General features: G+C 38.9%; 1 long non-coding RNA gene across 14 annotated transcripts in view; it reads left to right on the top strand.

Moving 5' to 3' along the window:
- Positions 1–20,963, top strand: part of LOC143690284 (uncharacterized) — a 242,830-nt gene that overhangs the window by 106,289 nt on the left and 115,578 nt on the right. For 7 of the 14 annotated variants that reach the window (XR_013179107.1, XR_013179106.1, XR_013179108.1 and 4 more), the window contains 3 exons: positions 14,150–14,224; positions 15,322–15,422; positions 17,490–17,596. This is a non-coding gene — a long non-coding RNA (uncharacterized LOC143690284). Of the gene's footprint in view, positions 1–3,800; positions 3,899–14,149; positions 14,225–15,321; positions 15,423–17,489; positions 17,597–20,963 lie in introns of those variants that run through there. The other 7 variants (XR_013179113.1, XR_013179112.1, XR_013179115.1 and 4 more) reach the window with 4 other exon arrangements.

Here is a 20,963-nt window from a genome sequence, read left to right as displayed (position 1 = left end):
AAGCATTCTTTTGAAGATGTTCTTTCATTGAAGCTGTTGCTGAGTGGGCATCAGAAGTATTTTTTCCTGAAGCACTTCAAATGATAGGGTATGAAACCCACAATTTGTTTATTACCCAATATTTTCACAGGAAGTGAAAGTTGCCAAATGGGAAAAGTTAGGCCCCAAACTTTGAATTTCCCTCAGGGATCTTATTTTAACTGGGCAAAAAAAAGCAAGGAGGGGCCAAATTGAACCCAAAATGTGTAACAAAAGCAATTTTATTAGAATGGAGACCCCTTTCATAAAAGAGAGGTTTCTGTTTGTTTGTTCTTATTTTTTAAGACCAAATGTAGGTCTAATCCTTAAAATGTTGTATGCTGTAGATTTTAACCATACTTATTATTCAGGCTTGAGACTATGACCTCATTTGTTACCGTTGTTGCTTGTTTGAGGAAAATTCCTAGTTTTTATTTCTATTTGCAAGCCATCTGGGTATCATTTAAACATATGCTAGCAGGAAATCCAGATCTTGGGCATGTTGGGAAAGCTGAAGGACTTCAAGGAGGAGAAAGGATTCAGGATTCTATCTCAGGATTGCAGGAAGTGGTTTTTTGTGGCTTTTTTGGCAAGGATGGCCAGACTGTATGATGGGCATAGGCAAAGAATTTACTAAAAATTCTACCAGAGTGGAAGGAGCAGAAATAAATTGTGGGCGGAAACTCTCCTTGTCTTAGCAATACAGAGTACAGTGTTTAAGAGAGATGTTCCCCAGGCTTCTGAAGACAAATTTGAATAACTGAAATTAGCCACTTTGGGAAGAGTTATCTTTCTTTCCAAATGCAATTTGTTGCTAACCGGGGCAGGTTTTGAGAGGCAATGCGATAGCTCTCAGGAGTTGAGCTAGGTTTGGGTAGACAACCAGCTGCTAACAATTTAGTTTAATATGCAGTCTTAGTAAATTAAAGGAATCTGGTAAATCCAGACCCAGCATGGTTTTTATTTGCTTGCTATGGTGTAGAATATTGAACCTAAGCAAAAATTAACCCATTGCCTTTCTGTTTAAGGATTGCTTTTTTTATTTTCTGACTCCCTTTGCCAGGTGTTTTTCTTTCTGAATTGGTCTTCTGAACAACTTTTATACTTGACAACTTGAAAATAAATTGTCATACTAAAACTTTTAGAATCCGTATTTATTTCCAGCTTTGTCTATGCATTGGCATTTAAACTTTTGGAAAAAGTAAATAAATATTATGAAATAAAAATTTAAAATAAAATAAAAGGAGTCTACTGTTCGTTTCTATCCAGCATTTGGTTAGTTTGAAACCTGCATGGTGTGTATTTTGCTTCCTGTGGGAACATAGAGACATTTGAGGGAGGAGAGATGTGCAGATTTGCACTTAGTTATATCTGCATGAGAGTGGTGACCAGAGAGGGGAAAGGGTGCTTGCCAGATGCCTAAAGGATAAAGGAGAGTTTGAATGAATGGATTCATGGGTCTTTAGCATTGCTTTTTGATTGTTGTTCTTTTTCATTTTTTTATGCTTATAGATGTGTCTGCTAGCTGTGCTAGTATTGCTAAAAAAGTGCATGTTTATGGATTGGTTGATAATTGTTCCAATATTAAATGTGGAATCTGGTTGGAATAACTGGATTTTAGCCCCATACCTACAAATTCATAGAGCCAGTAGGCTAAACCAATTTTTAACAGGGCAAATGATAGCTCTCCCACGATGAAGTAGATGTTTTCTTAGAAGTAACAGAGTTTTCCATGTCGTTGGCAAAACTGTGAAGTAGGCCAAGTCTCCTGGAATAGAGAGCTCTGGCATCTTCTATTCTTTTCTCACCTCAGGGAAGTAGTGGTTTCAAGAGCCATTTCAATTCTCCCTTGTGTGAATCCTCCTCACCTCTCCTAAGCCTCCTACCCCCATCTGCCAAACTTGCAGTTAGGAGTGAATCTTTATAGAATCTTTTTTTTTTCTTCCCACTCTCTCAGGATTAAAGTGAAACCTGGCGGGTTTTGTTTTTTTTTAAAAAAAATCACGCTCTCTCTATCGGTTGTGTGTGCGCGTTATGGGTTGAATAGTGTTCTCCAAAAAAAAGAGATTTCGAGGTCGTAAACCCTGGTACCTGTGACTATGATTTATTTGGATATAGGATCACTGCAGATAGAATAAGTTCAGTAAAATGAGGTCATACCAGAGTAGGCGTGGGTGCTTAATCTAACGTGACTGGTGGCCTTCTAAGGAGAGCGGAGACAGACGTAGAGAAGGCAGAGACTGAAGTATTGCAGCTGCAAGCCAAGCACCAACAAGGATTTCTGGCAAACACCAGAAGCTAGAAGAGGACACAAGTCCCCTACAGTTTTCATAGGCAGCTCAGCCTTGCTGAGACCTTGATTGCTAGCATAGCCAGGTCCATGCAACCTACTTTTCTGTTGTCTTATGCCACCCAGTTAGTGTTACTTTGTTATGGCAGTCCTACGGAGTGAAGACTGAGTGTGTGTGTGTGTGTGTTAATGTTGCACCATTGACACAAGTGTGCGAAGGGTATCTTACTAGACCACAGGACATTTTCACTATGTTCCTGCATTGTCATCTTCTCATTATAATTAATTTGTGTTCCCATAGAAAACCTGCATGAATTACATTTCACTTTGGTGAGTGCATTGTACAGAAAGTTCGTCACTATAAATATTCTTCTAGGCTTAACAGTTTCAGCTAAATAGGCTTACTAGTTGCTGGTCACTAATACGCTTGACAAGTATTCTCATCTTGTGAGTAATTCACTGTTGGGTAGACCATTTGTCAATGTAAACCTTAAAGCATCAGAAAACGATTGGAATCAAGTGCATAAGTTGCTAGATTAATAGTGAGTAAAGGAATCCTAAAAAAAATTGATGAGCTTCATAGGAAGTCAAAATTTTTAATGGAATGAGAATGTGCCAAGTCAGGATAACGGGAAGTTTGGCAGGGGCAGGGAGGGGGTGGATATTTAGGCCAAAGGCTAACTCTGTGCAAAGAGGACTGATATTTGTACATTTTAGTATATAGACTACTTCACACTATGTTGTTGAAACAATGACAATTTTGAAACAAACAACCCAGGTCCAATTTTTAGGTGGAACAAGGTAAATGCTGTGAAGAAAATTAGAATTTTTATGTGACAAACAATTCAGTAGCAAATAGATGTCCTAAAATTTTGCAAGAATGAAATAAAGAAAAAGGAAAATGTTTCTAATCATAGAGGTAATTTAAATTTAAAAATTAAAAATAATATTGAATATGTAATTGAAATTTGTATTGTCAATTCTGGCTCTTATCAAAAGGTATATTGTATACTACTAATATTTACTCTAAAATACATCCCTCCAAATGAAAAAAATAACATTTGTATATCATTCAATCATATTTTGGAAAGTGGATACTGGAAAGTATAATAACAGACTTCAGAATAATAGAACAAAGTTCCAGTATTCCTTGTGTTTTAAGTAAAGTAGCAGAACTTATCATTATGGCTTTTACACTAATGAAAAATACTGGAAGAACATACATAAAGCACACGAGGAAAAACTTGGGTCAAAAAAATCTTGAAACCTGAGTTATATGTAAAGCATGTATTTATTTAGTAACTTGAGTTACCCTGCAAGTACTAGCTAGCCATTCTTTCTTTTGGCATCAGAAATTATTAATCATGCGAAGATGCATCTTACAGTTCCATGGGAACAATTCTGAAGGTAATGTGGCTAGATGTCACTCATATTACCTGAAATTTTCAAACTCCAAAGATTTTAGGGTTCTTAATGCCCCCCTTCTTTTCAGAGTATGTCAAGAAATGAGTAAGCAGAAAGCAAAAGCATAAAATGGAACCATTTATAGTCTTCATCATAACTGAATGTCTATAGCTGACACCTCTGCAGGTAACTTTTCTCTTTCTTGCATTTTGAAAACCTCTGTAATTCCTAAATGAAAATGGTTTGTTGGTTACTATTGACAGAGCTAAAAAAGAATGCATTGAAACACCCATTTTAAACAGCAGACTACTGGAAGAATGCTCTGAAGTTCCCTTAACGTTTTTCAATTTGTTTTGTTTTTGGCTGGAGCACTTCTGTCCTTTCCTTGAGTCTTTAAAAGTGGAGGGAATTCCCGGACCATGCACCCTTCCCCCTCCCCCCTCCCCCCCCCCCCACACACTAAAAGGTGAAGGGACAACAATAGTTGGTTTGGACACATATGACTTAGTTTGTTTTGGAAAGGCCTTTTGGTAACTGATCTGTTTTCCATTTGGATGTGAGTACTGATTTCCATGGCAAGGTCCTTCTTTGTTCCTTCTTTTACTTACTGAAATGTCAATGCTGTGCTTCCTTTGATTAAAATAATAAAATACATGATTGACTATTTTATAGGACCCATCACCCTTTGACTGATGCCTGTTGTGCCAGAACCCATGGGTAAAATGAGCACATATGCTGTTCAACAAATTACCCCTGAATAAAGGCATAAATACAGGCTTCTCACAAACCTTCCCACTGCACTCTCCCGGTGCTGGCTGACCTGGGCCACTGGGGCTGGCATGGGAAAAGGAGCCCTGGTGCTTTGTGGAGGACTCTGGGTTAAACTTTACATCCAGGGGAAAACACAATCCGAATTGATGATGGATGTGGTGGCTTGAAAGCTGTGGAGTATTACTTTGTCGCTGCTGAAAGGCATTAGTCTTTGCATAATGAACAAACCCATTAATGTTTGGAGCTAAATCTCCTTCATAAAAGTCGTGTCTGACTTTCTGCAAACTTAGCTTTAAATGTAGTAATGGGCATCAGAATGCAATGAGCCAAGGTGGGAAATTGCAACATTCCACGTGCTAAAGGCTGAGACACTGCCAACTATGCATGTTGATCCCCAGCCTTTCACCCTATGTCCTAATTTCTAGAACCAAACAAGAAATAAAATTTCTGTAAGGTAAATCAAATACCGTTAATCATTTTTAGAGCTTCCTTCCTCAGCATTTTATCTCTTCATTTAGCATTATTTCCCAGAAGTATGAGGACTCAAGGAATGATCACAAATTGGATTTCAATTCAGGAATTAAGTTGTCACCAAACAGTAAACTCAGAGCCCAAGGCTAATGCAATCCACCCAACTTGGAGACCATCAAAAGTGACTCAGAGAAATCATCCTCAACATTTAGAAATCAATTTTCTTTTGATTGTTTCTTAAAGGAAGAAAAGGCCAGGTCCACTAAACTACTGGGGTTCAGTTTCAGGCTAACTTCTGTGCAATAAGAAAGATCATGGATTACCAAAACCATGCAAGGAAATGACCACAGAGTTTTCTGCCAAGAGGAAGGGTGTGCCTATCCCACAAGAGACGTGAATGTGGAGATGCCTTTACACACAGCCCTGCTAGGCTCATGTTGCCACATGTTGGTTTAGGCATTTAAACTTAAAGGGGGATTTGGCGAACACTTAGAAGAGGAAATTCTTTCAAAATTATTTCTGGCTTCCCCTAGGTTATTTTAGGTATCTTCTCTATATTGAGTCACTCAATCTACATGGAAATGTCATGTAAAGATGAAAAAGCATAACTGCTACGTTCGAGAATTACTTTTGACTGGGTTATAGATTAATGCAGAAATGTTTACAAAATAAGGTGTCCAATGTTTTAATGGGCATATATTTGCAGTTCAATAGGAATATTAAAAGGCTACTTAAGTCTGAGGAGATGTTGTTAAGGCCTTCAAGCTAAGAGCTAAAGAACAAATGGACATTTAATAAGAGAATGGGATGATCGAATGAAGATGGAGAGGATATCTAGAAAGAAGGAACAGTACATACAAAGGCACAAAGGAAATGTATTTAGAGAAAATGACTAATTTAAAGTGGCTGGGGGCAGGGAGTGGAAATGGATACAATGAAAGTAGACGGAAAGATAGAGCCATATTATTAAAAAACTCATATGTAATGCTTTAAGAAGGGTGCTAATACAATTTATAGTCTACATCTAGACACTTGTGAAAGACTTAGGGGATGCTATTGATCACTGCACCAGAACAAAAGTATAAAATTTCCTCGGCGGCCAATGGTTACCCTAACTATAGACAGAGGTGTACACTGAAGAATTTTGAAGAGCAAAGTCATAATATAAGATGCAAATGCTAGACTGATAACTGTCTAATCCACAGGTGGATTAGATTACCAGACACTGAGAACAACATTTAGAACTTTTTGCTAGTGACAAGAACCTGAGAGCCTAGATTTTCCAGGCGGGGGGCGGGGCAGAGAACATACCCCATATGATTAGCAAACTCACGAAGGAGACCCTTTTAACCCTACTCAGATGCTTAAGAGGTGAAGTTGCTCTGTTCTTTTTGAGTCCATAGAAACACAAAATTGCTGAGCCAGCCAGCATAACAGGGGCTTCACCCGAATGGCTTCACCTGAATGGCTTGCCATTTTATGAAAGTCAAAGAAAAATATTGGAAGGAAAAGATCTGGGGAACTGGCGAATCACCATTACTCTTTTTTCTCCAGTGACCCCAAGGTACTAATATTTATGTAGCTGCAGCTGAGTCGGTGATGTGCAGCCTGCTGGGTCCCTGCATGGCGCTCTCTGCTATTATGGGTTGATGGGACCATGAGGTGGGGGCTGGGAGGAAGGCGATGGGGTTGCAGGGCACATTCAAACTTCAGTAAAATCACTGTTGTTAAAGTGCCTGAGCCCAAAGGGAGTACAGCTGTTTCTGCTCCTGCAGGCAGCGTTTGCAGATAGACTGCCACAGCCTGAGCAAGTAACTTTAGCTTGATTTCTTCCATCTCCTGAGCTCTGATTTGCAATTTCTGTAGTTTCACCAGAGAAGGATAATGGGTCTTACAGGCTCCTCTGTTTTGTATTTGCTTTCTTGGCTTCCATCTGTGTCCATCAGATAATAATCAGTTTTCCTAAGGCCTCATTTTCACATCTTCTTTTACATTGCTCTTTTTCAGCTATAAATTTGACATTTCCCTGAGGCAAAAATAATCTTAGTCCCATAGAGCCCTTTTATTAGAGCGCTATATATATACTAAATTAGCATAAACACTAGTATTTTCGACACTTAGCCCTTTCTAATGAGTATTGGCTCCCCTATTTATGTATTTTAAATTAACCTTGGTATGACATACTTGTTTAAAGCATGCTTTTAATCTAAAAGTATTCTTTGAAAGTAAAGCATTCTTATTTTTACTCATTTCATGCATTAAATCATTGCTTGTTGAAATCTATCATATTTCTGGCCCAGTGCAAAATCCTGGGTAGAGTAGTTTTGAAAGACCAAATCATCATCCTTAAAGATTTTATAATTTATTGGTGTCAAAATGGCAGGGAGTGGGGGGTGGCGATGTGGACATAGTGGAAATAATTGGCCTATTTATTTCTAGCAGTCTTTCTCAAAGGGTGGTCCAGAACCAACAGTATCAGTGTCAGCTGGGAATTTATTTAAAAATGCAAAGTGTTGAGTCCACCTCAGATCTATTGAACCAGAAACTCTGGGAAGGAGCCCTACAGTTTGAGTTTAAAACCCTCTGTTTGATTCTGATGCACACTCAAGTTTGAAAATGACCATTCTACAAGGTGATAAGACGTAAGTGATTGGTGGTATGGAAGCACCTGTGTAAAGATAGCTATCCCTCTTGTTAGGTCAGGGAAAGATGCTCAAAGAAGTTATTCTCTAAGGGATGGATTGGTAAGAAGTGGCCAGGAAAAGGGCAGGTAGAGGTGGGCAGTGATTAAGTCCAAGGAGAACATGTATAGAAGGCTAGAGGTGAGACACAGCAGAGCCTCTTCAGTTGTTAGGCGGAGTTCGGGGAGCTGGTACTGTTACCAGAGGTGACCAGTAGGATTTTGATGTCAGGAAGTTTAGCAAGTCAAGTGACTGGGGACTGAGGTACATTTGGGAGTATGAAAGTTGAAAGCCCCTGGAGATTCATCCAGGCAGGCAGGTAGGGAAAACATGTGTGAGCTCAAACTAGGGCTCCTATTCAAGGGGATGACAACAACAAGTGAGACCCCAAGTTCAGAAGAAATGGAATTCTTGGTAGTTAATTAAGACACAGATTTAGGGAGGCAGTAACTTGCCAAGAGAATTCAGGAACCTTATAACTAAAGCCTCAGTTCCATTTTAGAAGATAACCTAATTTGGCACAACAATACACCAAGCCTCTACTTGGGAATCCTCAGGGATTCCTAGGCAGAAAAGAGATTGGTTCCATATTTGCGGCATCATGAATCCAAAGGTGAGCGATGCATGTTTCCAGTGGCGGGAAAAGCAAATATGATATTATGACATAGCAAGTGCACAGAGTATACAAACTGGCTGCCACAGAGTGTAATTGTATAGTGAAATGTCACCAGATTTAGAAATGAGAAGAACTGAATTTGAATCTGGGAACTACTGCTGCGTAGTAAAGAATTTAATCTTGTTCAAGGAGAGGTCTGGCCTTTGCCTTTGGCCCTGGGGGTGAATCTCCAAGCCCTTGCAATGTCCTCCCTCATAAAAGTGTTTTAGTTTCCGTGGGGGCTTTGAATCATGCCAACAATGTGATTTAGGGCTAGGACTTTGGGTCATGTTGCATCAGTGTTCCTTCAGAGGGGCCAGAGACCAGGACAGCCGTGTAGGTGACCGACCGGGTTCATGTGATTGAGCCCCAATAAAGACCCTGGACACCAAGGCTCAGGTGAGAGTCTTGGTTACAACGCCCCCCACGCATATTGTCATACACACTGTCAGAAGGGATTAATGCTGTCCATGACTCTATGGAGAGAGCACAGTGGAAGCCCATGCTTGGTACTTTTCCTGAGTTCTGCCTTGTGAGTCTCTTCCCTTATTTAATCAGTATTTTTCCCTGTAATTAATCATGATTGTGGGAATAAAAGTTTTCAGTGAGTTGTGTGAGACCTAGTGAATTATTGAACCCAAAGGTGGTTTTGAGAACCCCCAAACTTGCAAGTGGTGTCATAATTAAGTGGTCTCGAGGACTACACTCATCTAATTTTACAGCTGCTTCTGTCTTGTGCGGTCTTGTTTGAGAACTCAGGTAACTCCTCTGAGTGGCAATTTTCTCAACAATAAAGGAGTCCTGAGGGTACCTACTTCACAGGAGTGAAATAATATGTATTGAAGTATCATGAAACCCTACAGTTATGGCTGGTAAGACTAAGCATAATAATGGTCATGTTTTTGTTGAAAGTGTTTTATATCAATCACGCATTACGTTAATGTTGTTATATGCAAGATCTCATCTCATCTAATAATAATTTGCAAATAAAGTCACTCAAAAGTGTCTGAAATAAATGCTCAGAGGAATCCCCTACAGCAAATCTGTTCAGCAATAATAATCCTTTGTAAGAAATTGTTTGCCGCTGTTAGCTAGTAAAGGGTTTTCCTTGTTCAACACAAGTAGTCAGAGTTTATCCACAGGAAATTATGCCATTTACATAGAATTGCCATTTTTCAGATAATTCAATGACATGGAGATCAGGTCTCATAGAGATTGTAAAAATAGACTGTGGGCCAGAAGCGAAGAAGGGGCTACATCTCCTGGTAAAGTGATTTGGCTCTCTCTGGCTGGTCCACCCGTAGAGTGGAGCTGTGTCCGGACATCAGAGCTGGGAGCACCACTCCATAAGGCTAATATAAAAGACTTTGCTGGTTTGCTGTGCTACCAACCAATATTCTGATGTTACGTGATTTCCCAGGTGGGCATTTCAGCAGGGAGAATAAAAGCAAACCAGCCACAAATATTGTTGTCTCATTAAAAAAATCAATATATTATTAGTATGTTCTATCAGATGGCCCAATTTGATTCAACCTCAAGGATACTTTGTCATAGATTATCCAAGGTATGGAAAATTCAATAATACTTTAGATGTGGGTCTAAAACATGATGTGAAAAGAGCAATTGTAAAAGTTAGTTTTTAGGTTACACTCTGAAGGGTAGCTTTCCAGAAGACATGACACATGAGGTGGGCTATGGAGCTGAACAGGAAGTTTTCAGGTAAATAAAGTATGAAGCAACCTTTTGAGAAGAATCTGATGTTCTTGTCGTGGAAGTTTGAAGTCACTAGGAAAAGATCTCAGTCTTTGGCAGGTTTATCACCATTTGTCCCTCCAAATCCCTTGATGTCTTTCTCCATGCCCCAGGAGTCTGACTTTATGCAAATACTTTATCATCCTTGCTTTCCCTCACCTGTTTGATATCATCGATGGAAGGCACTAGGGACCCACAGCAAACTGGAAGAAGGGAGGAAATTTAGGCCAGGGACTCATTCCCCTGACTTTGTTCCTATGAGGTTACTGCATTTTGACATTATCTCTCTGCTAGAGGCCTCAGTTCTAATAGGGTTACCCCAGTTCTCTTAGATTCCGATAATGGTCTCCTCTCCTACCCCTTCTGGTTTAGGATAGTAGCAGATTTTCACTCTTGTTCCCATGGGACTACACCATTTCTTGCTGGTTTTCCTTAACCCTATCCTCCTTTATTAAATAGTCCCTTTATTAAAATTCCCTCAATTATCCCATTTCAGTACCCCACTTGTATTGTGATGGGACCCTGACTGATACGGTTTAGATGGCAGTATGAGAAAGGATCCTTCCATTCCTATTGAGGTGAATGGGCCTTTAACATTTGAAGTTGCCAACGATATGCATACATAGAATGGATTTTATCTTCATAAGTCTCTTAAAGTCCTCAAAGATCATCTTAGCCTGCCCAGGGCTGCCCAGTCCTGGATCATGATCAAAGTTGTCTCTAAATGCATGTATATACCCCATCAAGATCTCCTGAATCTGACTCTCTGGAGCCAGCAACTATAATTGTATTTTGCTTATTACTTTGGGTTTCCTCCCCTGTGATTTTCACTTAAGGGATAGGAAAGTTAAGGACTACAGATGTGTGTTACGTTCCTAAATTAGATAACAAGACCCAAGCATGAGCAGAATGAGACTGGATGCTCTTGGCTCAATTGCTGAGGATTAGGAGAACTGAGAACTGGGGGAAATCAACAGAAACTTTAAAATATCCTAATTTGGGAAAGTATAACTCTGAGCATGAATTAAGGAAAACAAGGCTATTTTTCCAAACTTCAGTACTGCACATTCTTCAAACTTCCTCATGTACATTGCACAGCTTTTAAAAACTCGTACCATTTTGGTACAAATCTGTTGATAAAGTTTCCTATGATGAATGTGATAACCAGAAATTCCCTGATCCTATTTATATACTAAGATTGCAATTCCACAGAAAGGATTCAGTGTTCTGATAAATGATGGAAATAGTCATTTCACATATCAGATGATAACCTCGAGCTATTGCTTTGAGACTCAAGTTTTCCAACTCATTTCCTAAGGACAGAAAGCCCGCCAAAGGCTTCTGAGAAGATAAACAATATTTGACTGGTGGAAATCCTGAGGCTGAAGACAATCAACTGATCAAATATTTTCTGCAAGAGAAATGGTACAAAATCCTTTACTTTCATAAAAAAATTTCTTCACTACTACCTTTTCGAAAGTAATTAATTAATATTCACTCTCTTCAATGATGAAGTAAGAATGGGATAGAAAAAGAGAAGCTGCTGTTAATTGGTGCTTGGATGGACTTCTTTGACCCCATGATACCTTAAAACAGATGTCTATGGTATCCTCAATTATCTGAAACCAGAGAGAGAAGAAGAGCCTCCAGTAGTGAAATCTGATTTAGGATTAACCAATTTATTTTATCCTCTGCAATCTTTCTCTCCAACAGTGTAGGTTATCTGGGCTAGATTGAATATGTTGTAGAGTATGACTGGGATTCTGTGAGGCCAACAGGGAGGTATGGTCACTCTACTTTGGCCAGCATCCTCAGTTGTACTCGTTAGTACTGAGTACCCTCAGTGTCACTAACTGAGGCTGTCCTTTGAGTTCTGGGTTGACAGCTCTTCCTAGATATGACTTCCAAGTTCCTTCGTAACTTCAAAATGTATTGATACAGACCTCTGTTTCAGAATTTGTGAAATAAATTTAATGATGCACCTTAAACGAACACTGGTTTTGCAGTTACAAAATGCTCTTTAGTTTTCTGGTTTAAAGAACGTGGACAAATGTGGCACTATTTTATTTAGGTCAGTACTTAGCAATGAGCTATTTTTAATGTTTAGTTGTAGGGTAGTATTTCAAAAAATGTATTTTCACTTTTGACAAAATGCCATAGAAATTGGAAGCCATGTAATTTGATAGCTTGAGGTTGTAATTTCTCTTGCTTAATTCTTTTATTATTTGTGATTTTGAAACCTCATTCCATTTGGAATGATCTCAGTTATTCTTGAAGACTTTGATGGCATTTTATGCAACATTTGATTTAGTCTTTCAATAAAAGAGGAAATTTGAGCCGTGAAATATTATACAGTGTATCAACTGAGGTTGATGCAAACCAATCCTTCTCCCAAAATGAGAAACCCGTATTACATTAGGATGACTATTACTTGGAATTTTTGACCAAAAATTGCCTTATTGGCCACTTGAGGTCACCATTGCTCTCTCCAGTCTTGGAAAACGTGTGTTTATAGCCTAAGGGGGAGGAGAGAGATAGACTTTTTCCTTGAATCTTAATACCATTGAAACTCTAATAGGTTATTTTACATGGCAAATTCTCATCCTAGGCCATTCTTGACCTGTGGATAATACAAAGGGAATGCTTTAAAATTTTAGCATCCCGTTCATAGTCTTTTCCAATTTGTCTAATTTCGAATGATAGAACTGGATTTCAAAGTTGTTTTAGAACTCAAAGTTTTAAATGCTTTCCCTTTTACAGTAGAACTGAATTCCAATATTCATTCTTAGGTTTTTATTTTCAAAAATGAAATTAATCACTAATTATCTTCTTTCTCCTGTGTCTTAGGTTGGGCTTCTTAGGAATAGAACCCAAGGCAGGATTCAAGTACACATGCCTTATTGAGGGAGAGCTCTTTAGGAGAAGAGAATGGGTGAGGCAGGACCGGAAGAAAGGGCTACACAAGGGTATGGCCTTAGCTAGACACCAGCTCCCCGAACCCTGGAGCTCTGGAGCATTGATTGCATCTAATAGTGGGTCCCATGTTGAGGCATGAGAACTGTCCCTTTTTGTCCCTGTCATTAGCTGAGGGTTGTAAAGGTTTGCAGGGAGGACACAACCTCTCTGGCTGGGCAGCATCCCTTAAACAGGAAGGGTCAGCTATGCGCTGTGATCACTATCACTTTTGCCATAGCTGGCAAAGTGGATCACAGTAGCTACCCAGATCTACCCAGATAAAGGGCACCCTTATTTTTTGACTTCTGAGATAAATAAAAAGTAAGCAATTACTTTATCAGTTGCCTTAGTTTGCTAGGGCTGCTGTGACAAATGCCACACTCTGGTTGGTATAAACAACAGCAATTTTGGGCTTTTGCTTTAGAGGCCAAAATCAAGGTATTGTGAGGCCATGACTTCTCTGCAACCAGTGTTCTGGTGGTGCCTTGTTGACAATCATTCTCTGCCTCTGTCACATGGTGGTCTGGCTCTTTCTATTTGCTCCTTTGGCTTCTATGTCCATCACCAGATTATCTTTGTATATGGACTCCAGCTTTTAGGATTAAAGCACATCCCAATTAAATTTGGTCTGTCTCTCTCTCTCTCTCTCTCTCTCTCTCTCTCTTTTGGCATGTGCAGGCTCCAAAATCAAACACAGGTCTCCGGCATGACAGGCAAGAATTCTACCACTGAGCTACGGTTGCACCACTGGTCTCATTTTAATAGGATCTTCCAAAATCCTCTTTAAAAATGAGTTCACTCTTCTGTATGACTTGAACATATCTTTATGGTGAATATGATCTAATTCCTCAACACCAATTTAATAGAGTATCATGATAGTATTTTTCTTCTCTTTATTTATTAATCAAGTTAAAAGATAACTCACCTTTGTCTAATAAGAAATGCTAGATTTGATTCCTGGTGTTATATGTGGTATCAGAGTGAATAACTTGACTTTTCTAGGCTTTACTTCTTTCAATATGTAAGTAAAATTATGTCATGTTTTAAACATAAGAATTAGCAATATGATCTTAAGTATCAGGAAATATTAAATGGTAGTATTTATTATCAGTTCTGTAATTCACACTCAGTTTGTCTGTCTTTTATTTGTAGGACAGAAATTAAAAACTACTGGCTCAAGATGACTGGCATAGATCGAGCATTTTTACTTTGCAAGACAAAGTCCAGGTAGGTTCTTTGCATGTGAAATCACCTTAAACCCTCCCCACACATCTTGCAGGAGGATACTGTGATTCCCCTTTCTTCTAAGAAGAAAATCAAAGCCCAGAAAGTTTGAGTGACTCACTTAAAATTGTGCATTTAGTAGGAAAAACTAGGATTTTAACCTAAAGCTGAAATTTTCCCACAAGTATCTGGCATCTTGCTCTAGAACAGACTTCCTGGCAGTAAAATACCTATTATTTTAGATGAGCTGCTTATAGCATAGAGACCATTTCCCTTGCCAGTACATCCTGTTAACAAGATGGTTTGCTATGTACTGTACTTATAGACAATAGCGTCATGGAAAGTGCCAGAAAATTATAATGGTAAAGATTCTTTCAGATGTTCAGAGCTTACTTCTGGTTAATAATTATGTAGCATTGGCCCAAACCCTAAAACTACAATAGGAATTCTGCCAGCGTTGATGTCTTTAAATTGTGTGCCACAGTCCCCTGGAAAATCATCCATTCAGATATTTTGAAGAAGAGAAGGGAGTTGTTTCTGTACCTCTTCTCCTCCTTTATTGAATCCTGCTTCTTTGGTCCCTTTTGGGTGGCATTCTCCAGCTGGTGAATGTCCCTTCACCTTTTCTCTCGGTTCTCTTCAATGTCAGGGACTAATAGGGGGTCTACATTCCTCCTAGTGTATGTGCCCAGCATAATTAAAAAGGAAAGCTTACTTCATGGGTATGTTAGCCTGAAAATAATTATATTTTAAATTTAAACATTGTATTTTGCTGACATTTACTTTATAAAGACCAACTCTATTATTTTTTATATTTTTTGCTGATGTTTCTCCTACAGCTTTTATGCTGTGTATGCAGTTTTCAACTGCTTTATTTTCCTTCTTGCATTCTTCATGCCTCTTTAACTACCTTGGCCAGGATTCTGCTGAAACAGACTCCTGTACAAGGGACAGGGCTGGGGTGACACAGGAGTGGCAGAGGGGCTTGGCTGTCTCCTTGTACTGTAAACCCTGGGAGAGGTATCTGTCCCTAGCTGTTGTTGAATACTAGGCTGAAGTTTTGTTTGATTGTTAGCTATATAATTCCTCTTTCTCTTCAGCTTTAGGTGCTACTGGCCAATTCCAGGGCAACAGGAAACATCACGGTCAAAATTCTGCAATAAACCCATCATCTTAACTTTCCCCAAACCTCATTTTTCAGGTGGGGAAACTAAATCGCAGAAAGGTTAAATGACTTGTCCAAAGTCACACAGAGATGGTAGAATTGGCATTCAAGTTTATGTTTGCCCAGCTCCAGGCACCATATATGTTCATTAACTCTGACTCATACAGACATAAGATCTCCTGGAACCATGTTTTAGGAATTTTTCTATCTATTTTGGCATACTGTGTTAGGGGAAACAAGAGTGTAAAATATACAAAGACATCCAGGCATCCCCTATACCATAGGGGCCTGGCCAAGAGATCAACTGGAGGCCCCTGGCACCTGGTCTTCCCTCTTTTCTTTTCGGACCTGGCTCTGTGCCACAGCATGAGGAATCTCCAGCCATCTCTTAGGCCTGAGGTGCCCTCAGTAGGAGGGGGCCAGGAAGAGGCCCGCATATGCCCCAGAAACGAGCTCAGGATCATTTGGGCAGAAGAAAACTTTGGGTTCCTGAGTACCTGGAAAGGAAGATGGGGAATGTGAGTTCCAGATGGTCATGTGCCTTTGGCTTCACAGAGGCCACACCTGTAGAAAGGTGTGTGACTTTTAAAAAGGCAAAGGAGAAGAACAGGCCAGGCCCCTGGCTGCTTGGGACCAAAGGCACTACTGAATATGGCACTGCAGGACTCCTATCTCCATAAACTAGCGCAGATAGTATTATTAGTAAGTCATCCACACTGTGCTAAACCTGAGCTAAGAAGAATTTGCTATTACAAAGTACACTCAACTGTATGGGCACCTCCTACCTTTGTTTCTGGTGCCAATATTAGACCTGGCATAGCCATATCAGTGGGTTATCATGGTAAAGAAAGTATCTAGAGGTATGATATCACATGGTTTTAAAAAAGACATTGAGCCCTTCCTTTTCAGCTGCTGGTTCTTAAGTGTATTTATTTAATTAAATATTTGGTGGGCCATTTTGTGCCAGATGCTGGAGCTATGTAAGGGCATGATAATGAAGATCGCGGGATTAATGGTAATAACGTAAAGACTGTCAGCTACTATGTCTGCGCTTATGGAAACTTACAGCCTAGAGGTGGGTCATAGATATCAAAACGTGAATTGTACCTATAAATAATTGCATGGTACTAAAGAATTTTGGGGTACCATGAGGGTGTATAATAATTCATATCTAGTGAGGGGATGGGTAAAATAAGACTTGCTAAGGAAGAAATAAGCCTTTATCTGGTCGACCAGAAGGTTAGAAAGGATGAGGTAGAATGGGTAAAATTCTTGATAGAAGTTATTGACAAATATCCCTAACAGGAAGGAATCTAAGTCATGGACAAATTGGGAAAAAAATTCAAGGAGGTTGAAGCACAGTGAGAAAGGGTCAAATGATCTTTAAACAGTTTTCGTTTGTTTGTTCATTTGCTTGGATGATTGGTTGGTTGGTTGGGTTTTTTGGTCTGTCCAAGCTAAAGGCAACAGAGCTATAGTGGGAAGTTCACTTTCTCAGCTGGCCATTTGTCACTTTGTAAGCCATAGCGTCCTTGTTTGTGCGTGTGCATTCCTTGTGAGGTTATCGTGAGCATTAAATAAAGGCTTTGCCCTTTGTTTCTAAGTGTTAGGAAAAAGAAATGAAAAAGAGTGTGATCCATGTGATATTATACCCCTAGATAGCTGGAAATATTTGAGTAACTGAGCACATCAATTTATAAACGGTTGAAATGCCCAATATTACTTTTACAAGAAACTTCAATTTCCCAATTAGCTTCCAAGAATTCCAGGGCTTTTTATAAAGAATATTTATCGCCACCCAGTGGCAGCATTCTGCATTGCTCTTGCATACTCCATGAAAAATATTTTGTTCACAACAATAGCGATTTCGAATCATCCTGACAATGAATTTATTCATTCGTTCATTCTACAACTCTTTATTGACTCCCTATTATGTACTGAGCAGTAGTTTTTTGTGGAAGTCAGCTGAACTGTCCTCTGTATCTTAATTGAACACATGGGATATACAAGTTCAATTACGTCAATAGCTACCATCTATTGAGAGTTACCACGTGCTGGGCAAGGCAGTTTTCACACATTATCTCATTTAAACTTGACCACCAGGTTCAAACTTGCTAACTGCTTCCTCAAGGGAGAAAACAGAGGTTCAGAAAAGGTAACCTGCTCAAGCTCCAAAAATTGAAGAACTTTAATTAAATCCTATCCTTCCTGAATGTAATGTCTATCTCTATTCTGCTCTATCATACAGCATTTTAAATACATTCATTCATAAATGTATTTACTTAATATATATTTATATATATATATTGACCTGTATTAGTTTATGCACTTATTTAATGTGTGTGTGTGTATCTCCTATTATATACCAGGGTCAATATTAGATGAGGGTTCATGTATTATTCATAAATCATTTATGAGCATATGCCAGTTGCCATGCCTATGATGGATGTTGATGATATAATAGCGAGCAAAATGTTTTGATCCTTGCCTTCACTTTGTTTAAATCAAGTAGGACAGAAGAACATTAATCAGATAACCAAACTAATAGTAATGTGTGTATGATTACAAGCTAGAACTTAATTTTGTAGGAAAGAAAACCAATTGAAGCATGTGTATATATATCTATGTCTATATAACTATATATCTTTACCTTTACCTATATCATCTACCTATCTATCTATCTATCTATCTATCTATCTATCTATCTATCCATATATAGGAATCTGACTGCTCTTGAGAGATAGAGGAAGACTCCATAGAGATAACTTAGCAGCCATGGACTTTGTATGTCTGGATTAATTTTACAAAAGAATGAGTTAGACATCTTTTTTGGTAGACAGCTACCAACACAGTTCCCAATTTATATACTGAGGAAAGGACAAGTGATCTGTAGCGATGTGAGTGGCGGTATCTGCTGAGGGACAACCTCCAGGGTAACGGATGGGTATTGGATGGTGCCACCCCAAGCTCTTGCTTACAGATGTTCCCGACCTTCTCCCTGGGAATAATATTACTCTCTTGAATAAGGCATTTGCAGGAAGGTATGCCTGAATTTCTATACCGAATACTGGAATTATAACCTGCTGTCATGCCTACCTATCATTGCCATTTGGAATCTAATTAGACATTGTTATGTATGCATGCCCATGAATTGTTGTTCCTCCATAATTTAAAAGGTGCCCCCACACAGTTGTCTAGAATTGTTCATTTTAAGAGTAGGGATGTTAACTGCATCTGACTTTCAGAAAAGCTCCAGATGGTAGAAGTTATGGGTATGCGCATCTCCTCTGGACTGAAAGTTAACATCTGAAGGGCAAGGTAGAGTCAACAGAGGATGAGACGAGCTTCTTGGAAGGAGATAGAGAAGCAGGAATGAGGAGCTGTTGTACTTGGGGTTTTCCCTCCCTTGAACTGAATATTAAAACCTTAGTTAGAGAACTGATAAAAGTCAAGGAAACCTCCCATCAGAACCACAAAACCCAAAGAAAGTGTTTAATTCCATGTGACTTATGGGCCCAAGCATATTGGTGGTCTCTATGATATTTTTTCAGTGGGAGTGATTACTCTTTGTTGGGACACTATGTACCCTGTGTTTCTTCCAGAGGTTTTACAAAATTGGCATTCACCAAGGGACAGTTTCAAGCATGAAATTTCAAAGCAGCTGATATCTTGAAGTGTTGTCATTTATGTCCTTTCAGAGTTCTGCCATGAATAATTGCAGCATCTAAACTGAGTAAATCTACAAAGTAATTAATATTTCCTGATAATCTTTTCTGTTAACTAACGAAAATAGACTGTAGTCAAAGAAGCAATATAGGGCATCTTTTTTTAATTGAGAGAACTCCAGGATGTACATGTAAGCTGTTTATTTGTTTCCTTTTGTTTGGCCCTCATTGGTCATACATATTTGATAATACATACTTCTCAAGTTCAGCATTCATAACTGCTTGGTCTGAAAGACTCAGAGGCACCTGGCTGTGGGGTACGATGTACTGTTCTATGTCAGTGAAATTCTTCAGTGTAGGAAGGTCTCAATCCATTTGTGTTTTGCCATCTTTCTTATGAGCCACCATAATGCCTAAGGACTATGGGGTGGAGATTCTGGTAAACTAGAATTTCACAAGTCATTGATTTCAAGTGATGCAGTCTTTCTGAGTTCCAGCTTGAACCTGGCGAATTGATCTTCTGCATCTCTCTTGGCCAGTGCAAGTCACAAGGCGAACTCAGATTCAAAGAAGGGGGAAATAAACTTTCATTGCAAATAGAGGTTTCGTTGCAAAGGATACTGGGCATGAACAATTGTGGCCATGCTGGCAATCAGTCTGCCGCAGTAAGAAAGCACAAAATGCCAAATTCACATATAGAATGTGCATATATTCCAGCCCAGGAAGTCAGGAGAAGTTTTCCAGATTTGTGAGTTTAATCTTGAATGATAGTTGGCTTTGAAAACCTGAAGTGTCAGAGGAGGCAAAAGGAGGAATTTAAGCAGGCACAAAAGCAAGAGATGATACCTTTTAGAAAATCATAATGTTTGTGGTGGGCAAAGGAAGGAGAGAGTCTTGAAATAAGTTCTTAAACATAGTCAGCTTTTTAATACACTTTGGAAATTTCTCATTTCCTTAATCAAGGTAAATTGCAATGCTTTCTCTTTTTTTCAGAAAGCGTTACTTTGCTATTTTTCCTAGAAAGCTTAGATTTTTCTGTTTTTACTGGCATGCAGAAGCAAAGGAAAACATACTCTGCAAGAATATAATTCTAAACTATCACTGCACATGGATATGACAGAGTTATCCTTACTCCTATGTTTTGAAGGACTAACACACTCCATACCCTGAAGTAGCTAGAAGGTAACAATTTGGAATGAGTGACATATAGATAGGTGGTTGTCAATCAGTCTGTCTAAAAAGCAATTCACTGAATGCTAGAGGAAGAGTAGAAGTGATCTGAAAAGAGAAAGTATGATTTTTAGGCAGGTAAGACTTTTTTCAAATACTAGATAGGATGAAAGGTAGCTAGAACAAAATTCCCAACAATTGCTAACACATTAGACCAAAGGCCAGGTGGGTGTGTAATGTAGAAATGAAGGGAATGATTAGTCTGAATGAGTTGCCCTTGTTTTCACGAAAGCATTCAATTCTTATCATTTTCCGTGGCTTCATTTGGCTAAATGATATTGCCCAATTTTAAATGATCTTAGTTTTTGTAACTGCAAACAAAATACCAAAATTTGTCATAATTTATGAAAGATTGGCCCACATCAAATTATTTTCTCATATATTTTGAATGAGACCCTTGATTTTCTGAAGACATATATGCCAGAACTGTAATATTTCCACTAGCTCTAGAATGATATTTTTTTTTAATAACTTTTTTCAGGGTTTCAGTATTCTATGTCTTGAATTTCCTCTTTCTGGCTACCTCTACCTATTTCTCTAACATAACACTAGTATTTCTTTGAGGCCTACATTTATGTTTTCCTATATGAAGATTTTGCTGTCCCTGGAACCTCTCCCTACCCCACCTTGGAAGAACTGAGCATTTACTTCTTACATGCCAGCACTTAGCTTTGCTCTGTCC

Source organism: Tamandua tetradactyla, chromosome 7 (assembly GCF_023851605.1).
Source record: "Tamandua tetradactyla isolate mTamTet1 chromosome 7, mTamTet1.pri, whole genome shotgun sequence".
In the NCBI taxonomy this organism is placed as follows: Eukaryota; Metazoa; Chordata; class Mammalia; order Pilosa; family Myrmecophagidae; genus Tamandua; species Tamandua tetradactyla.
This window is presented reverse-complemented; position numbering and strand designations above follow the sequence as displayed.